This window comes from Ranitomeya imitator, chromosome 7 (genome assembly GCF_032444005.1).
Source record: "Ranitomeya imitator isolate aRanImi1 chromosome 7, aRanImi1.pri, whole genome shotgun sequence".
NCBI classification, from domain to species: Eukaryota; Metazoa; Chordata; class Amphibia; order Anura; family Dendrobatidae; genus Ranitomeya; species Ranitomeya imitator.
The window spans coordinates 116,855,392-116,871,669 of record NC_091288.1 but is presented as its reverse complement, the minus strand read 5'-3'; the positions used below and the strand labels follow the sequence as shown (position 1 = coordinate 116,871,669).

Below are 16,278 nucleotides of genomic sequence, written 5' to 3'. Positions count from 1 at the left end.
TCTTAAATTGTTAGGCCGGTTTCAAACGTCCAGATAATTCCAGTACCGTACAAAGACGGTACTGGAGTTATGCGTGTCCGTGTGCACACGTGGTACATCAGTGTGGCACACGTGCGGCACACGTGTGCCGCCCGTGTGCCCACTGGGTACCACACGGAGCGTGCCGGAGACAGCGCTAAAGTTTAGCGCTGTCCCCGGCATCGTGCTGAAGCCCCATTCATATGTTCCCTGCAGCAGCGTTTGCTGCAGGGAACATATGAATATTAGTGTTTAAAATGCAGATCCAGGTCAAACCCCCCCAACCCCCTGTGTGCCCCCCCCCCACTGTGATTAAAATACTCACCTAGCTTCCGGATCCCTCGCCGCAGCGTCCTCTTCTGGCCGCAGCTTCTCCTGTATGCGGTCACGTGGGGCCGCCGATTGCAGAACTCAATATGCGGCTCCGCCCCTTTGGGAGGTGGAGCCGCATATTCATGATTGTAATCGGCGGCCCCACGTGACCGCATACAGGAGAGGCTGTGGCCAGAAGAGGACGCTGCGGTGGGATCCGGAAGCTAGGTGAGTATTTTAATCACAGCGGGGGGGGGGGGGTACCTCCCACGGCTATTTCTAGTTGCGCTGCTAGGTTCAGGGTTTGCGGTCAGTACAGATACCACCTCCTTCAGAGCTCGTTCCATGTTGCTCCTAAACCACCAGTTCATAACACATGTCTCCGTGTTTGGCACACGGAGACACGGTCCGCAAAAAATCAATGACATCTGAAAAGATGCATTGATTTTTAAGTGTCTACATGTGTCAGTGGCTCTGGTACGTGAGGAAACTGTCACCTCACGTACCGGAGCCACTGACGTGTGAAACTGGCCTTAGGCATACACAAAAGTGCAGTCGATCATGCATTTGTGGACCTCCTAAGGGTACCGTCACACTATAACATTTCGATTGCTACGACGGTACGATTCGTGACGTTCCAGCGATATCGTTACGATATCGCTGTGTCTGACACGCAGCAGCGATCAGGGATCCTGCTGAGAATCGTACGTCTTGCAGATCGTTTAGAACTTTCTTTCATCGCTGGATCTCCCGCTGTCATCGCTAGATCGGTGTGTGTGACACCGATCTAGCGATCTAGCGATGCGATCCAGCGATGCGTTCGCTTGTAACCAGGGTAAACATCGGGTAACTAAGCGCAGGACCGCGCTTAGTTACCCGATGTTTACCCTGGTTACAAGCGTTAAACTAAAAAAAAACAAACAGCACATACTTACATTCTGGTGTCCGTCAGGTCCCTTGCAGTCTGCTTCCAGCACTGTGACTGCCGGCCGTAAAGTGAAAGCAGAGCACAGCGGCTGTGCTTTCACTTTCACTTTACGGCCGGCAGTCACAGTGCGGGAAGCAGAGACTGCAAGGGACCTGACGGACACCAGAATGTAAGTATGTGCTGTTTGTTTTTTTTTAGTTTAACGCTTGTAACCAGGGTAAACATCGGGTAACTAAGCGCGGTCCTGCGCTTAGTTACCCGATGTTTACCCTGGTTACCCAGGGACCTCGGCATCTTGGTCGCTAGAGAGCGGTCTGTGTGACAGCTCCCCAGCGACCACACTACGATTTACCTACGATCATGGCCAGGTCATATCGCTGGTCGTGATCGTAGGTAAATCGTATAGTGTGACGGTACCCTAAAAGTTGGACACAGCTGGAATAGTAGCCATATGGAGTTCAAAGTGACTCTATCTGTCTCATTATAATGATTGGTTTTCTCTGAATCACATTTTTATGCTGAAACCCTAATGTAAATGTTTAGTGTAGAACTCATACGGATAAGTTTATACATAGCCTTTGTTGTTATTTATCCCACAGTGATACTAAGAAAAGATATACTTGTCCTGCAAGAGGAAAAGCCACTTAGATTTGTCAAACTGTCAACAGAAAAATTAGTTGTTTCTATGCCACTAGTAGCTTAAATTCTCTGAAAAGAGACTCGTCTCCCCACTTTCATCCCATCAGGTGTTCCATGCCTAATGGCTCCCCTTATTCTGATCCCCACAGTATGCACAGACTGTTAGCTTCCACAGGCAAGGAAATGCTATATCAAAACCTAAGATGTTTTGCAAATGGATTCTTCAACGTTTCCATTAAATTCTGTGCTACAAAAGTCAAACAATGCTCCTTCCCTTCCGAGACACCCCGGACTAAAATAATAATTTGAACTGCATAAGGTGTGCTGCCTTATTTATCACAAGATGTACCAGAAATTATGGAGTAAATTGCCTTTTGTTACCCGTTGGCAAAATGAAAAATCTGATGCTAAAACAGCATTTTTGTAGAAATGTTTTTTTTATCTTAATGGCTGAATGGTATAAAATTCTTTGAAAAAATTGTGATGCCAAAATGATCTTTACACCTCTACATGAATTCTTCAGTTGTGTGAAGTATAGCTAATACATTGCATTGAATTTTAGTGTACGGACTCACAAGACAGTGAGGATCCTTGACGTGTGTTGCCAGCTTGTGCACTTTGGCAAAAATATCGACACAATCTTCATGCATTTTGCACTTCTAGTTTACATTTTTATTGTACATTTTTCACCTTTTTCAGAGTGCAGCCAGGCATTTTTTTTTTTTTTTTGCTGGGGGAATACTAGTATCTGTCCTTGTGAGGAGCACTTATATAGTGCTGAGTAGCCCACCTCATCTAATCGTATGGTTTTCACTATGCTGTAAGCCAGACACTGTGCGTGATACGCATTTGTGTGACTGGCACCTTATACAAACCTTATCCGTCTGCATTTGTAATAATAGTCAGCCACCCTTTCCATGAATGGGTTGTCTGAATGGTTATTTCATCAGTGTTTTTGGACATGTGCTGTCTACACCTTTGTTATGGAGGTTGCTGTATCATACAATGCATTTAATATTATGTCTTGGTGTTGATAAGCACAGCTGTCTTTTTTTCTCTGATGTTTTTGGAATTGCATGTCGTTTTCACAGTGATAAACACCTAAACTAACATTCCAAATGTAAAGTCTAATATTTGCTTAAAAAGCAGAAACACCAAAAAAGAGAAAATGCAAGCTTATTTAAATCATGAATGATACAATTTGTATTTAATACATACAGACACACAAGTCTAAAATCATATAAAAGGGTGAGACACTACACGTAATGAATGGGGGACAACTACAAAAATATTTGTCTTTGTCTGAAGGATAAATAATAAATATGGATGACCAAAATTGAAAAGCTATTTAAATATATAATCTATCTATCTATCTATCTATCTATCTATCTATCTATCTATCTATCTATCTATCTATCTATACTATACAGGCCAAAAGTTTGGACACACCTTCTCATTTAAAGATTTTTCTGTATTTTCATGACTGTGAAAATTGTAAATGTCCAAACAAAAAAAGTTGTTAAACCGCACCCTTAAATGCCCAAGTCTTTAAAGACCAAGAGGTGCACGTTAATACCAGGGAGTCCATCCCAGAGCGTGTTCCATATCCAGATAAATAAAAAAACAGCACCTCAAAATGTAGTGAAGATTGAGTCTTACATTTTATTCTGCCTCCTGTGGCGACGTTTCGGCCCAGAGACCTTTTTGAAGCCCAGTACACAGTGTTCTAACCAACATTATATGCACAAAATTACACCCACTAATTCACAAAACACCAACAGTATATGCACATACTTGTGACCACAATCCCATCAAATTAAAAAAAAACACATATACAGATAAAGACAGTCCCACCGGAGCATCTACTATATTATCGCCTGATCTAACATCAAACCGCTATCTCTGATCGTTCTTATGCACATAATTTAAAATGTAAACAAACAATCCCTCACTGCAAAGCATTTCCAGTCATCATAGATACAGCCAATCACATAGGCGTGTATCTACAATCCCCAGTCCAATCATAGTGGAGCACAATATGTCACATGATGGCGCTCACTGATACACAGAGCTGTGCATGTCATAGTTCTCCTGCGGCTTCTGCAGGGGTCGCAAGGTTCCATGCTGCGTCATCCATCCTTACTGCGCAGGTCATAGTGTCCGGCATCAATCCTTACTGTGCAGGTCAATGTCCGGCAATAGTAGTTCTCATTTATTTCTCTCTGCCTTCTGTTGTGAATTCTGTGGTCAAGCTCCCTCCTGTGGTCATGAGTGGTACTGCGGCTGGTTCTGTCTATGAGCTTCCTCTGGTGGATGTGAGTGGGGCTGCGGCTTCTGAGTTTCCTTCCTCAGGTGACGAGGTTAAGTCGTTAGGTGCTGCTCTATTTAACTCCACCTAGTTCTTTGTTCCTGGCCTCCAGTCAATGTTCCAGTATTGGTCTTGCTCTCTCCTGAATCGTTCTAGTGGCCTGTCTTCACTGCATAAGCTAAGGTCTGCTTGTGTTTCTTTTGTTTGCTATTTTTTCTGTCCAGCTTGCTATATTGGTTTTTCTTGCTTGCTGGAAGCTCTGGGACGCAGAGGGAGCACCTCCGTACCGTTAGTCGGTGCGGAGGGTTTTTTTGCGCCCTCTGTGTGGTTGTTTGTAGGTTTTTGTGCTGTCCGCAAAGCTATCTTTCCTATCCCCGGTCTATTCAGTAAGTCGGGCCTCACTTTGCTAAAATCTATTTCATCTCTGTGTTTGTATTTTCATCTTTACTCACAGTCATTATATGTGGGGGGCTGCCTTTTCCTTTGGGGAATTTCTCTGAGGCAAGGTAGGCTTTTCATTCTATCTTCAGGGCTAGCTAGTTTCTCAGGCTGTGCCCGAGGCGCCTAGGTCTGGTCAGGAGCCCTCCACGGCTACCTCTAGTGTGGTGTGATAGGATTAGGGATTGCGGTCAGCAGAGTTCCCACGTCTCAGAGCTCGTCTTATGTATTAGTAACTATCAGGTCACTTTGTGTGCTCTTAACCACCAGGTCTATTGTGGTTCTGAATCACCAGTTCATAAGAGCCTTCATCCTGAGTGTTGTCACGATTATGCAGATCCAGGTATCACATGACACTCCCGCAATCCTCTCTATAGTCGCATAGATTATATCAAACATCATTACGGGGGATAGCAGAAAAACAACCTAATATACAGACAGGAGGATATCTGTGGAGGATATACAAATCTAAAACAGACCATTAAAATGGATGCAAAAATATACATACACTTCATCCTTAACATTACTACCCATGGGACCCCGCAAAATATATATTACAATATCTAACATGGACAAAATCCCTGGCTTATACAGGGAACATAAGCTTTTTTAGGGGGCTAAGAGCATAGTCAATACCCAAGAGAATAGGGAAGATTTCTCAATGATTACCAAAATATTTAGAATTGAGAGTCCTCAGTGGTTGTCAGTCCTCAGGACTCTCAATTCTAAATATTTTTCTATCTACTAGCTAACAACGGTACCAAGATATATTTCTTTCCTGTATCAATGATTACTAGGGATTCCCAGCCAGTCTCCCATCTTGATACTAACCCAGCCTCACGCTGCTTAGCATCTGCGATCTGACAAGGGAAAGCACACTCAGCTCAAAGTGGCCATTGAAATAGCTCACATATTCTAAACCACCTCCACTCCAGACATAATCTCAGAATTAGCACATATACGTGCCCTGTCAGGGAGAATGTCCATGCTGGGCAAATAACAATTACAAGCATAAGACTACAGAAATATAAATGTGGATACAGGGATATCAGGGAGACATGTATACAGACGTCACTATACCATAAAAAGATCATCCCAAATACTGTCCCAAATATGCATATAGACATCGCCCCATGTGAAGGTCACCATATGCCACCTCCACCAACACTGCCCCATCCCTATCGGCAAAAGAATAGAGCTCCCACAAGGAACCAAATACATATATAAATAGGTTAAAAACAATATACCAATGAGGCACCACAATAGATATATCCAGAACCCACATATATTTTTATAGAAAACAACCCTGATTGTATTCAGTATTCATACCCATTGGCTGAAGAGTATCTAGTTCAAAGATCCATCTCAATTATTTTTCTTTAGAATGGAGATCCGATCCCCACCCCGTCTCAAAGCAGGCACATCATCTATAACCATATATCGCAATTGATTAACTGAGTGACCCATATCACGGAAATGTCTCGGCACGGGAAGTTCAGTCAGTCCAGTCCTGATTGTGATCTTCTGTTTGCTTATTCTTGCTTTCACCTCCATTGTGGTCTCTCCTACATAGAAGATACGACATGGACAACTCAGGACATAGATCACGTAACTACTAGTGCAAGTATACCGTTTTCGAATTTCATACTTCCCTGTTGGGGGTGACAGAAAGAGGCCCCTTTAATCATATTATTACAACATGCACACCCTAGACACGGGAAATTACCAAGGCTTGGGCGGCTCAAAGTGGTTTGTAAATCCTTCTAGAGCTGCCTATATCGGACATAACCAACTCATCCCTCAAATTCTTATTCCTTCTATAGGAGAAAAGTGGTGATAATTTAAATTCCTCATCATCAACGTGACCCCTTCCAAGTAATGACCAATGTTTCCTTATAATAATCAAAATCCTTTTACTCATACCATTATAAGTAGTCACAAATCGAATCCTCTTCCTAGATACAGTAGCCACCTTTGGCATCAACAAATCTTCCTGTTATTTTTCTCCAAGATCAACCTTTTAAATTTTACAAGATTGGCTTTGGGATAACCTCTTAACAAAAAATTTTTACACATCTCCTCCAATCTATCATCGATTAATGTCTCAGATGAAACTATTCTTCTCACCCTCAAAAGTTGACTCCATGGTAGGGACGCCACCATCTTTCTCGGATGGTCACTAGAAAAATGCAATATATTATTTCTATCTGTGATGACCTTGAAAGTTATCAAGCCCTGGTCAGTCTCCTACACGAGAATGAGAGGATTAGGGGACAAGGGCCTTTTACTAATTTAAAAAGAAAAAGCAAGAAAATGCCATGAGTAATGATGTTACCAGCATTGATAATTTTGTCAAACTAGTTGAGGCTGATCTGTGTAAAATCTCCTAAGAAGGGAAAATAACCTAACAGCAAGTGAGTTCCTGGCCCTAAAGAAACTGTAGGTAAATGCTAACTTGATTTTCAAATCATCGGATAAAGGTGGTAACATGGTGATCATGGACCACCCAAAATATCTGTAAATGTGTGGTTTACTCCTGAATTATGAGGAAACTTATGAAATATTACCAAAAGACCCAACTAAAAGTTTCTCCCATGATTTGTTGTGCATTTTGAATCCAGCTTTGGAAAAAAGGTTAATATCACAGAACAAATACACTTTCCTTGCTCCAGTCACCCCAGTTGTGCCATCTTTTTATGCCCTCCCCAAAGTCCAAAAGGGCCTAATTCCCCTTAAAGGTCGCCCTATTGTGGTGGGTATTGACTCTCTATTAGAGTTGAGCGACTTTTACTTTTTTAGGATCGAGTTGGGTTTCGCAAAACCCGACTTTGTCAAAAGTCGGGTCGGGTGAAATCGGCCGATTATTTCGAAAACTCGGGGGCCAACCGAAACACGAAACCCAATGCAAGTCAATGGGGAATCAAAGTCGGCAGTGAGTGGAGGACAGGAAAACACCTACAGTGCCCATTTTAATGCTTAAAACATCAATTCTTATTTCTTAAGCTTGTCAATCTCAATTTACTTTATAATAAACGTTAGGCATTGAAAACAGGGGGCTATTTGGCAAAAGTTGTGGGGGAGTAGGGCTGGCCCAAGATTTTCGTGGGCCCAGGAAACGCGGAATACGACATGGCGGTGGAACAGGGAGAGGTAAGTATTTCAACTTTGCAAGTGCTGTGACACTGAGCAGGCAGGGGGGCCCACTCGTTGGCACTTGGCACTGGCACAGCGCCCCTCATAGCACAGCGGTTTGTTTGATGGCGGGTGGCTCCTCCCACTGCCAGAGACACTTTTGTGTACTATGAGGGGCCCTGTGCCAGTGACGTCGCCAATGAGTATGCCCCCCACCTGATGAAGGAACCTGCACTTTCATCTGCACCTTCCTCTTTGTCCCCGTATAAGGTGGTATAGTATGCGGGAAGGGGAACCTGACTTTCAGCAGGGTCAGATTCAGGCTGTGTAGAGTGCAAGGGGAATGTAGTGGTCTGGGTCAATGTACCAGCAGACTCATATAGCAGTGGCTAGGCAATGGGCAGGAGGAGGAAACACAGATATAGGCCCAAAAAATAAAGTAGGCTAAATGCAGTTCAAAATTGGTAACAGGACTAAACAGGCGGCATAGCTTTGTTCAATGGAGAACAACTGTAATGAGTGGCGCAGACACAGTTTGTAGGCCCACAAAAAAAAAGAAGGCTAAATGCAGTTAAAAATTGGTAACAGGACTATACAGGCGGCATAGCTTTGTTCAGTGGAGGACAACTGTAATGAGTGGCACAGGCACAGTTAGTAGGCCCAAAATAAAAAAGTAGGCTGAAATCAGTTCAAAATTGGTAACAGGGCTAAACAGGCAGCATTGCTTTTTTCAGTGGAGGATAACTGTAATGAGTGGCACAGACACAGTTTGTAGGCCCACAATAAAAAGTAGGCTAAATGCAGTTCAAAATTGGTAACAGGACTAAACAGGCGGCATAGCTTTGTTCAGTGGAGGACAACTGTAATGAGTGGCGCAGACACAGTTAGTAGGCCCAAAATAAAAAAGTTATCTAAAAGCAGTTCAAAATTGGTAACAGGACTAAACAGGCATCATTGCTTTGTTCAGTGGAGGACAACTGTAATGAGTGTCGCAGACACAGTTAGTAGGCCCAAAATAAAAAAGTTGGCTAAATGCAGTTCACAATTGGTAACAGAATTAAACAGGCGGCATAGCTTTGTTCAGTGGAGGACAACAGTATTAAGTGGCGCAGACACAGTTAGTAGGCCCAAAATAAAAAAGTTATCTAAAAGCAGTTCAAAATTGGTAACAGGACTAAACAGGCATCATTGCTTTGTTCGGTGGAGGACAACTGTAATGAGTGGCGCAGACACAGTTAGTAGGCCCAAAATAAAAAAGTAGGCTAAATGCAGTTCAAAATTGGTAACAAGACTAAAAGGCGGCATTGCTTTATTTGGTGGAGGACAACTGTAATGAGTGGCACATACACAGTTTGTAGGCCAAATACAAAAGTAGGCTAAATGCAGTTCAAAATTGGTAACAGGACTAAACAGGCGGCATAGCTTTGTTCAGTGGAGGACAACTGTAATAAGTGGCGCAGACACAGTTAGTAGGCCCAAAATAAAAAAATAATCTAAAAGCAGTTCAAAATTGGTAACAGGACTAAATAGTCAGCATTGCTTTGTTCTGTGGAGGACAACTGTAATGAGTGTCGCAGACACAGTTAGTAGGCCCAAAATAAAAAAGTTGGCTAAATGCAGTTCACAATTGGTAACAGGACTAAACAGACGGCCTAGCTTTATTCAGTGGAGGACAACTGTAATAAGTGGCGCAGACACAGTTTATAGGCCCAAAATAAAACAGTAGGCTAAATGCAGTTCAAAATTGGTAACAGGACTAAACAGGCGGCATTGCTTTGTTCAGTGGAGGACAACTGTAATGAGTGGCGCAGACACGGTTAGCAGGCCCAAATACAAAAGTAGGCTAAATGCAGTTCAAAATTGGTCACAGGACTAAACAGGCGGCATTGCTTTGTTCAAATGAGGACAACTGTAATGAGTGGCGCAGACATAGTTTGTAGGCCCACAATAAAAAAGTAGGCTAAATGCAGTTCAAAATAGGTAACAGGACTAAACAGGCGGCATAGCTTTTTTCAATGGAGGACAACTGTAATGAGTGGCGCAGACACAGCTAGTAGGCCCAAAATAAAAAAGTTGGCTAAATGCAGTTCAAAATGGTAACAGGACTAAACAGGCGGCCTAGCTTTGTTTAGTGGAGGACAACTGTAATGAGTGTCGCAGACTAGGTTAGCGGGCCCAAATACAAAAGTAGGCTAAATGCGGTTTAAATTTGGTAACAGGACTAAACAGGCGGCATTGCTTTGTTCAGTGGAGGACAACTGTAATGAGTGGCCAGACACAGTTTGTAGGCTCACAATACAAAAGTAGGCTAAATGCAGTTCAAAATTGGTTACAGGACTAAACAGGCGGCATTGCTTTGTTCAGTGGAGGACAACTGTAATGAGTGGCACATACACAGTTTGTAGGCCAAATACAAAAGTAGGCTAAATGCAGATCAAAATTGGTAACAGGAATAAACAGGCAGCATTGCTTTGTTCAGTGAAGGACAACCGTAATGAGTGGCGCAGACACGGTTAGCAGGCCAAATACAAAAGTAGGATAAATGCAGTTCAAAATTGGTAACAGGACTATTCTGGCGGCATTGCTTTGTTCAGTGGAGGACAACTGTAATGAGTGGCACAGGCACAGTTTGTAGGCCCACAATAAAAAAGGAGGCTAAATGCAGATCAAAATTGGTAACTGGACTAAACAGGCGGCATTGCTTTTCTCACTGGAGGACACTGTAATGAGTAGCGCAGACACAGTTAGTAGGCCCAAAATAAAAAAGTTTCCTAAATGCAGTTCAAAATTGGTAACCGAACTAAACAGGCAGCATTGCTTTGTTCAGTGGAGGACAACTGTAATGAGTGGCGCAGACACAGTTAGTAGGCCCGAAAAAAAAAAGTTGGCTAAATGCAGTTCAAAATTGGTAACAGGACTATACAGGCAGCCTAGCTTTGCTCAGTGGAGGACAACTGTAATGAGTGGCGCAGACACAGTTAGTAGGCCCAAAATAAAAAAGTAGTCTGAAAGCAGTTCAAAATTGGTAACTAGACAAAACAGGTGGCATTGCTTTGTTCAGTGGAGGACAACTGTAATGAGTGGCGCAGACACGGTTAGCAGGCCAAATACAAAAGTAGTCTAAATGCAGTTCAAAATTGGTAACAGGACTAAACAGGCGGCATTGCTTTGTTCAGTGGAGGACAACTGTAATGAGTGGCGCAAACACAGTTTGTAGGCCCACAATAAAAAAGTAGGCTAAATGCAGTTCAAAATTGGTAACAGGACTAAACAGGCGGCATAGCTTTGTTCAGTGGAGGACAACTGTAATGAGTGGCGCAGACACAGTTAGTAGGCCCAAAATAAAAAAGTAGGCTAAAAGCAGATCAAAATTGGTAACAGGACTAAACAGGCAGCATTGCTTTTTTCAGTGGAGGACAACTGTAATGAGTGGTGCAGACACAGTTAGTTTGCCCAAAAAAACCGTTGGCTAAATGCAGTTCAAAATAGGTAACAGGACTAAACAGGCTCTTAGGACTGGCGGAACGCACCAAGTATAAGATGAAATATTAATAGGTGCGTTCGCAGTCCGGGGTCCACCGTGCAGGTGAAAACCTGCTGCTAGTAAATGGCAGCACTATATGGCGGTGGAAGCGAGCCCTGTAAAGCCACAGGTCCGCAATACCGCACTAAAGAGTGCAAGCAAGGAGTCAGCGAACTCAATCCCAAGACTAAGGGTTGAAGTCCGTTCAGATTACTTGCGCACAACACCGCAACTGGGTGTGTTAGGTAACTGATAGTTTAGAGCACCGAAGTGCAAACTGTGCTGTGCTGGCAGACACCAATAAGCACCCAGACGTGGGTCAGGGAGCGCACAACTGGCACGTGGTGCCGCACTGGCGGTCACAGCAATAGACGCTGATATGTGTGACACATTGAGTGGCTAGTCGGGCGCTAGATAGCAGCCATACACCTTACGCAAACAGTCATACAAAAGGGTAGGGGTATTTAATGAACGACTTGCACTCACAACAAACACACGTATACAAATGTACACTAGCACATGGCCGTGCGGTCATGCGAAGTTTATATAGCTGCAGTACGTTCAGGACCTTCCAATAAAGGACCTATGTGCAGCTGCCACAGAAGTTAGCCCTTCCAGGACCCTCCAGGAGGACCAATGGGAACAGCTGCAGCATCTGAGCATGTGACCCTCAATCTGCAACGGGAGATCTCACCCTGGGCATGCTCAGAAGGGAAAAAGCAGGACTTAGTCTCAAAAGCGTCCACTCGCTGCTGCTCAGCACAGGCTTTAATGGCAAAAGCTGGAGAAGCAACAGCAAGCCTAAGCACAGAGTGAGACTGAGCCAGACGCAAGGACCGAAGTCTCTGCTGAGCAGGTTTCACTGCGGCAGGAGAAGAGTGAAAGACCGCAGCAGAAACGGCCCAAAATTCCCCCCTGTGCAGAAGGGGGAACTCGACCCATAACACAGGCGGCATAGCTTTGTTCAGTGGAGGACAACTGTAATGAGTAGCGCAGACACAGTTAGTAGGCCCAAAATAAAAAAAGGTTGGCTAAATGCAGTTCAAAATTGGTAACAGGACTAAACAGACGGCATTGCTTTTCTCAGTGGAGGACACTGTAATGAGTAGCGCAGACACAGTTAGTAGGCCCAAAATAAAAATGTTGGCTAAATGCAGTTCAAAATTGGTTACAGGAATAAACAGGCGGCATTGTTTTGTTCAGTGGAGGACAACTGTAATGAGTGGCGCAGTCACAGTTAGTAGGCCCAAAATAAAAAAGTTGGCTAAATGCAGTTCAAAATTGTCAACAGGACTAAACAGGTGGCATTGCTTTGTTCAGTGGAGGACAACTGTAATGAGTGTCGCAGACTAGGTGAGCGGGCACAAATACAAAAGTAGGCTAAATGCAGTTCAAATTTGGTAACAGGACTAAAGAGGCGGCTTTGCTTTGTTCAGTGGAGGACAACTCTAATGAGTGGCACAGACACAGTTTGCAGGCCCACAATAAAAAAGTAGGCTAAATGCAGTTCAAAATTGGTAACAGGACTAAACAGGCAGCATAGCTTTGTTCAGTGGAGGACAACTGTAATGAGTGGCGCAGACACATTTAGTAGGCCCAAAATAAAAAAGTTGGCTAAATGCCGTTCAAAATTGGTAACAGGACTATACAGGCAGCCTAGCTTTGCTCAGGGGAGGACAACTGTAATGAGTGGCGCAGACACAGTTAGTAGGCCCAAAATAAAAAAGGCTGAAAGCAGTTCAAAATTGGTAACAGGAATAAACAGGCGGCATTACATTGTTCAGTGGAGCACAACTGTAATGAGTGGCGCAGACACAGTGACTAGGCCCAAAATAAAAAAGTAGGCGAAAAGCAGATCAAAATTGGTAATAGGACTAAACAGGCGGCATTACTTTTTTCAGTGGAGGACAACTGTAATGACTGGCGCAGACACAGTTAGTAGGCCCAAAATAAAAATGTTGGCTAAATGCAGTTTAAAATTGGTAACAGGACTAAACAGGCGGCCTAGCTTTGTTCAGTGGAGGACAACTGTAATGAGTGGCGCAGACACAGTTAGTAGGCCCAAAATAAAAAGTAGGCTGAAAGCAGTTCAAAATTGGTAACAGGACTAAACAGGCGGCATTGCTTTGTTTAGTGGAGGACAACTGTAATGAGTGGCGCAGACACATTTAGTAGGCCCAAAATAAAAAGTAGGCTAAAAGCAGTTCAAAATTGGTAACTTGGCTAAACAGGCGGCATTGCTTTTTTCAGTGGAGGACAACTGTAATGAAGGGCGCAGACACAGTTTGTAGGCCCACAATAAAAAAGTAGGCTAAATGCAGTTCAAAATTGGTAACAGGACTAAACAGGCGGCATTGCTTTGTTCAGTGAAGGACAACTGTAATGAGTGGCGCAGAAACAGTTTGTAGGCCCACAATAAAAAAGTAGGCTAAATGCAGTTCAAAATTTGTAACGGGACTAAACAGGCGGCATTGCATTGTTCAGTGGAGCACAACTGTAATGAGTGGCGCAGACACAGTTACTAGGCCCAAAATAAAAAAGTAGGCGAAAAGCAGTTCAAAATTGGTAATAGGACTAAACAGGCGGCATTGCTTTGTTTAGTGGAGGACAACTGTAATGAGTGGCACAGACACAGTTAGTAGGCCCAAAATAAAAAGTAGGCTAAAAGCAGTTCAAAATTGGTAACTGGACTAAACAGGCGGCAATGCTTTTTTCAGTGGAGGACAACTGTAATGAGTAGCGCAGACACAGTTAGTAGGCTCAAAATAAATAAAGGTTGGCTAAATGCAGTTCAAAATTGGTAACAGGACTAAACAGGCGGCATTGCTTTTTTCAGTGGAGGACACTGTAATGAGTAGCGCAGACACCGTTAGTAGGCCCAAAATAAAAATGTTGGCTAAATGCAGTTCAAAATTGGTAACAGGACTAAACAGGTGGCCTAGCTTTATTCAGTGGAGGACAACTGTAATGAGTGGCGCAGACACAGTTACTAGGCCCAAAATAAAAAAGTAGGCTAAAAGCAGATCAAAATTGGTAACAGGACTAAACAGGCGGCATTGCTTTTTTCAGTGGAGGACAACTGTAATGAGTGGTGCAGACACAGTAGGCCCAAAATAAAAATGTTGGCTAAATGCAGTTCAAAATTGGTAACAGGAGGACTAAACAGGTGGCCTAGCTTTGTTCAGTGGAGGACAACTTTAATGAGTGGCGCAGACACAGTTAGTAGGCCCACAATAAAAAAGTAGGCTAAATGCAGTTCAAAATTGGTAACAGGGCTAAACAGGCGGCATAGCTTTGTTCAGTGGAGGACAACTGTAATGAGTGGCGCATACACATTTAGTAGGCCCAAAATAAAAAAATTGGCTAAATGCAGTTCAAAATTGATAACAGGACTATACAGGCAGCCTAGCTTTACTCAGGGGAGGACAACTGTAATGAGTGGCGCAGACACATTTAGCACGCCCAAATACAAAAGTAGGCTAAAAGCAGTTCAAAATTGGTAACAGGACTAAACAGGCAGCATTGCTTTGTTCAGTCGAGGACAAGTGTAATGAGTGGCGCAGACACGGTTAGCAGGCCCAAATGCAAAAGTAGGCTAAATGCAGTTCAAAGTTGGTCACAGGACTAAACAGGCAGCATTGCTTTGTTCAGTGGAGGACAACTGTAATGAGTGGCGCAGACACAGTTTGTAGGCCCACAATAAAAAAGGTTGGCTAAATGCAGTTCAAAATTGGTAAAAGGACTAAAAAGGCAGCATTGCTTTGTTCAGTGGAGGACAACTGTAATGAGTGGCGCAGACACAGATAGTAGGCCCAAAATAAAAAAAATTGGCTAAATGCAGTTCAAAATTGGTAACAGGACTATACAGGCAGCTTAGCTTTACTCAGGGGAGGACAACTGTAATGAGTGGTGCAGGCACAGTTAGTTGGCCCAAAATAAAAAAGTAGGCTGAAAGCAGTTCAAAATTGGTAACAGGACTAAACAGGCGGCTTTGCTTTTTTCAGTGGAGGACAAATGTAATGAGTGGCGCAGACACAGTTAGTAGGCCCAAAATAAAAAAGTTGGCTAAATGCAGATCAAAACTGGTAACAGAACGAACAGGCTGCCTAGCTTTGTTCAGTAGAGGACAACTGTAATGAGTGGCGCAGACACGGTTAGTAGGCCCAAAATAAAAAAGTTGGCTAAATGCAGTTCAAAATTGGTAACAGGACTATACAGGCGACATTGCTTTGTTCAGTGGAGGACAACTGTAATGAGTGGCGCAGACACAGTTTGTAGGCCCACAATAAAAAGTAGGCTAAATGCAGTTCAAAATTGGTAACAGGACTAAACAGGCGACATTGCTTTGTTCAGTGGAGGACAATTGTAATGAGTGGCGCAGACAATTTGTAGGCCAAATACAAAAGTAGGCTAAAAACAGTTCAAAATTGGAAAAAGGACTAAACAGGCAGCATTGCTTTGTTCAGTCGAGGACAACTGTGATAAGTGGCGCAGATACGGTTAGCAGGGCCAAATACAAAAGTAGGCTAAATGCAGTTCAAAATTGGTCACAGGACTAAACAGGCGGCATAGCTTTGCTCAGTGAAGGTCAACTGTAAACAGTGGCGCAGACAAAGTTAGTAGGCCCAAAATAAAAAAGTACGCTAAAAGCAGTTCAAAATTGGTAACCGGACTAAAGAGGTGGCATTTCATTTTTTAGTGGAGGACAACTGTAATGAGTAGCGCAGACACGGTTAGTAGGCCCAAAATAAAAAAGTACGCTAAAAGCAGTTCAAAATTGGTAACAGGACTAAACAGGCGGCATTGCTTTGTTCAGTGGAGGACAACTGTAATGAGTGGTGCAGACACAGTTTGTATGCCCACAATAAAAAAGTAGGCTAAATGCAGTTCAAAATTGGTAACAGGACTAAACAGGCGGCATAGCTTTGATCAGTGGAGGACAACTGTAATGAGTGCCGCAGACACAGTTACTATGCCCAA

The 16,278-nt window shown here is 43.4% G+C and overlaps 1 protein-coding gene across 1 annotated transcript in view; it reads left to right on the top strand.

Annotated features, from left to right (window-relative positions):
- Nucleotides 1–16,278, top strand: part of TRPM2 (transient receptor potential cation channel subfamily M member 2) — a 1,329,765-nt gene that overhangs the window by 977,847 nt on the left and 335,640 nt on the right. The gene's annotated exons all lie outside the window — the stretch shown is intronic.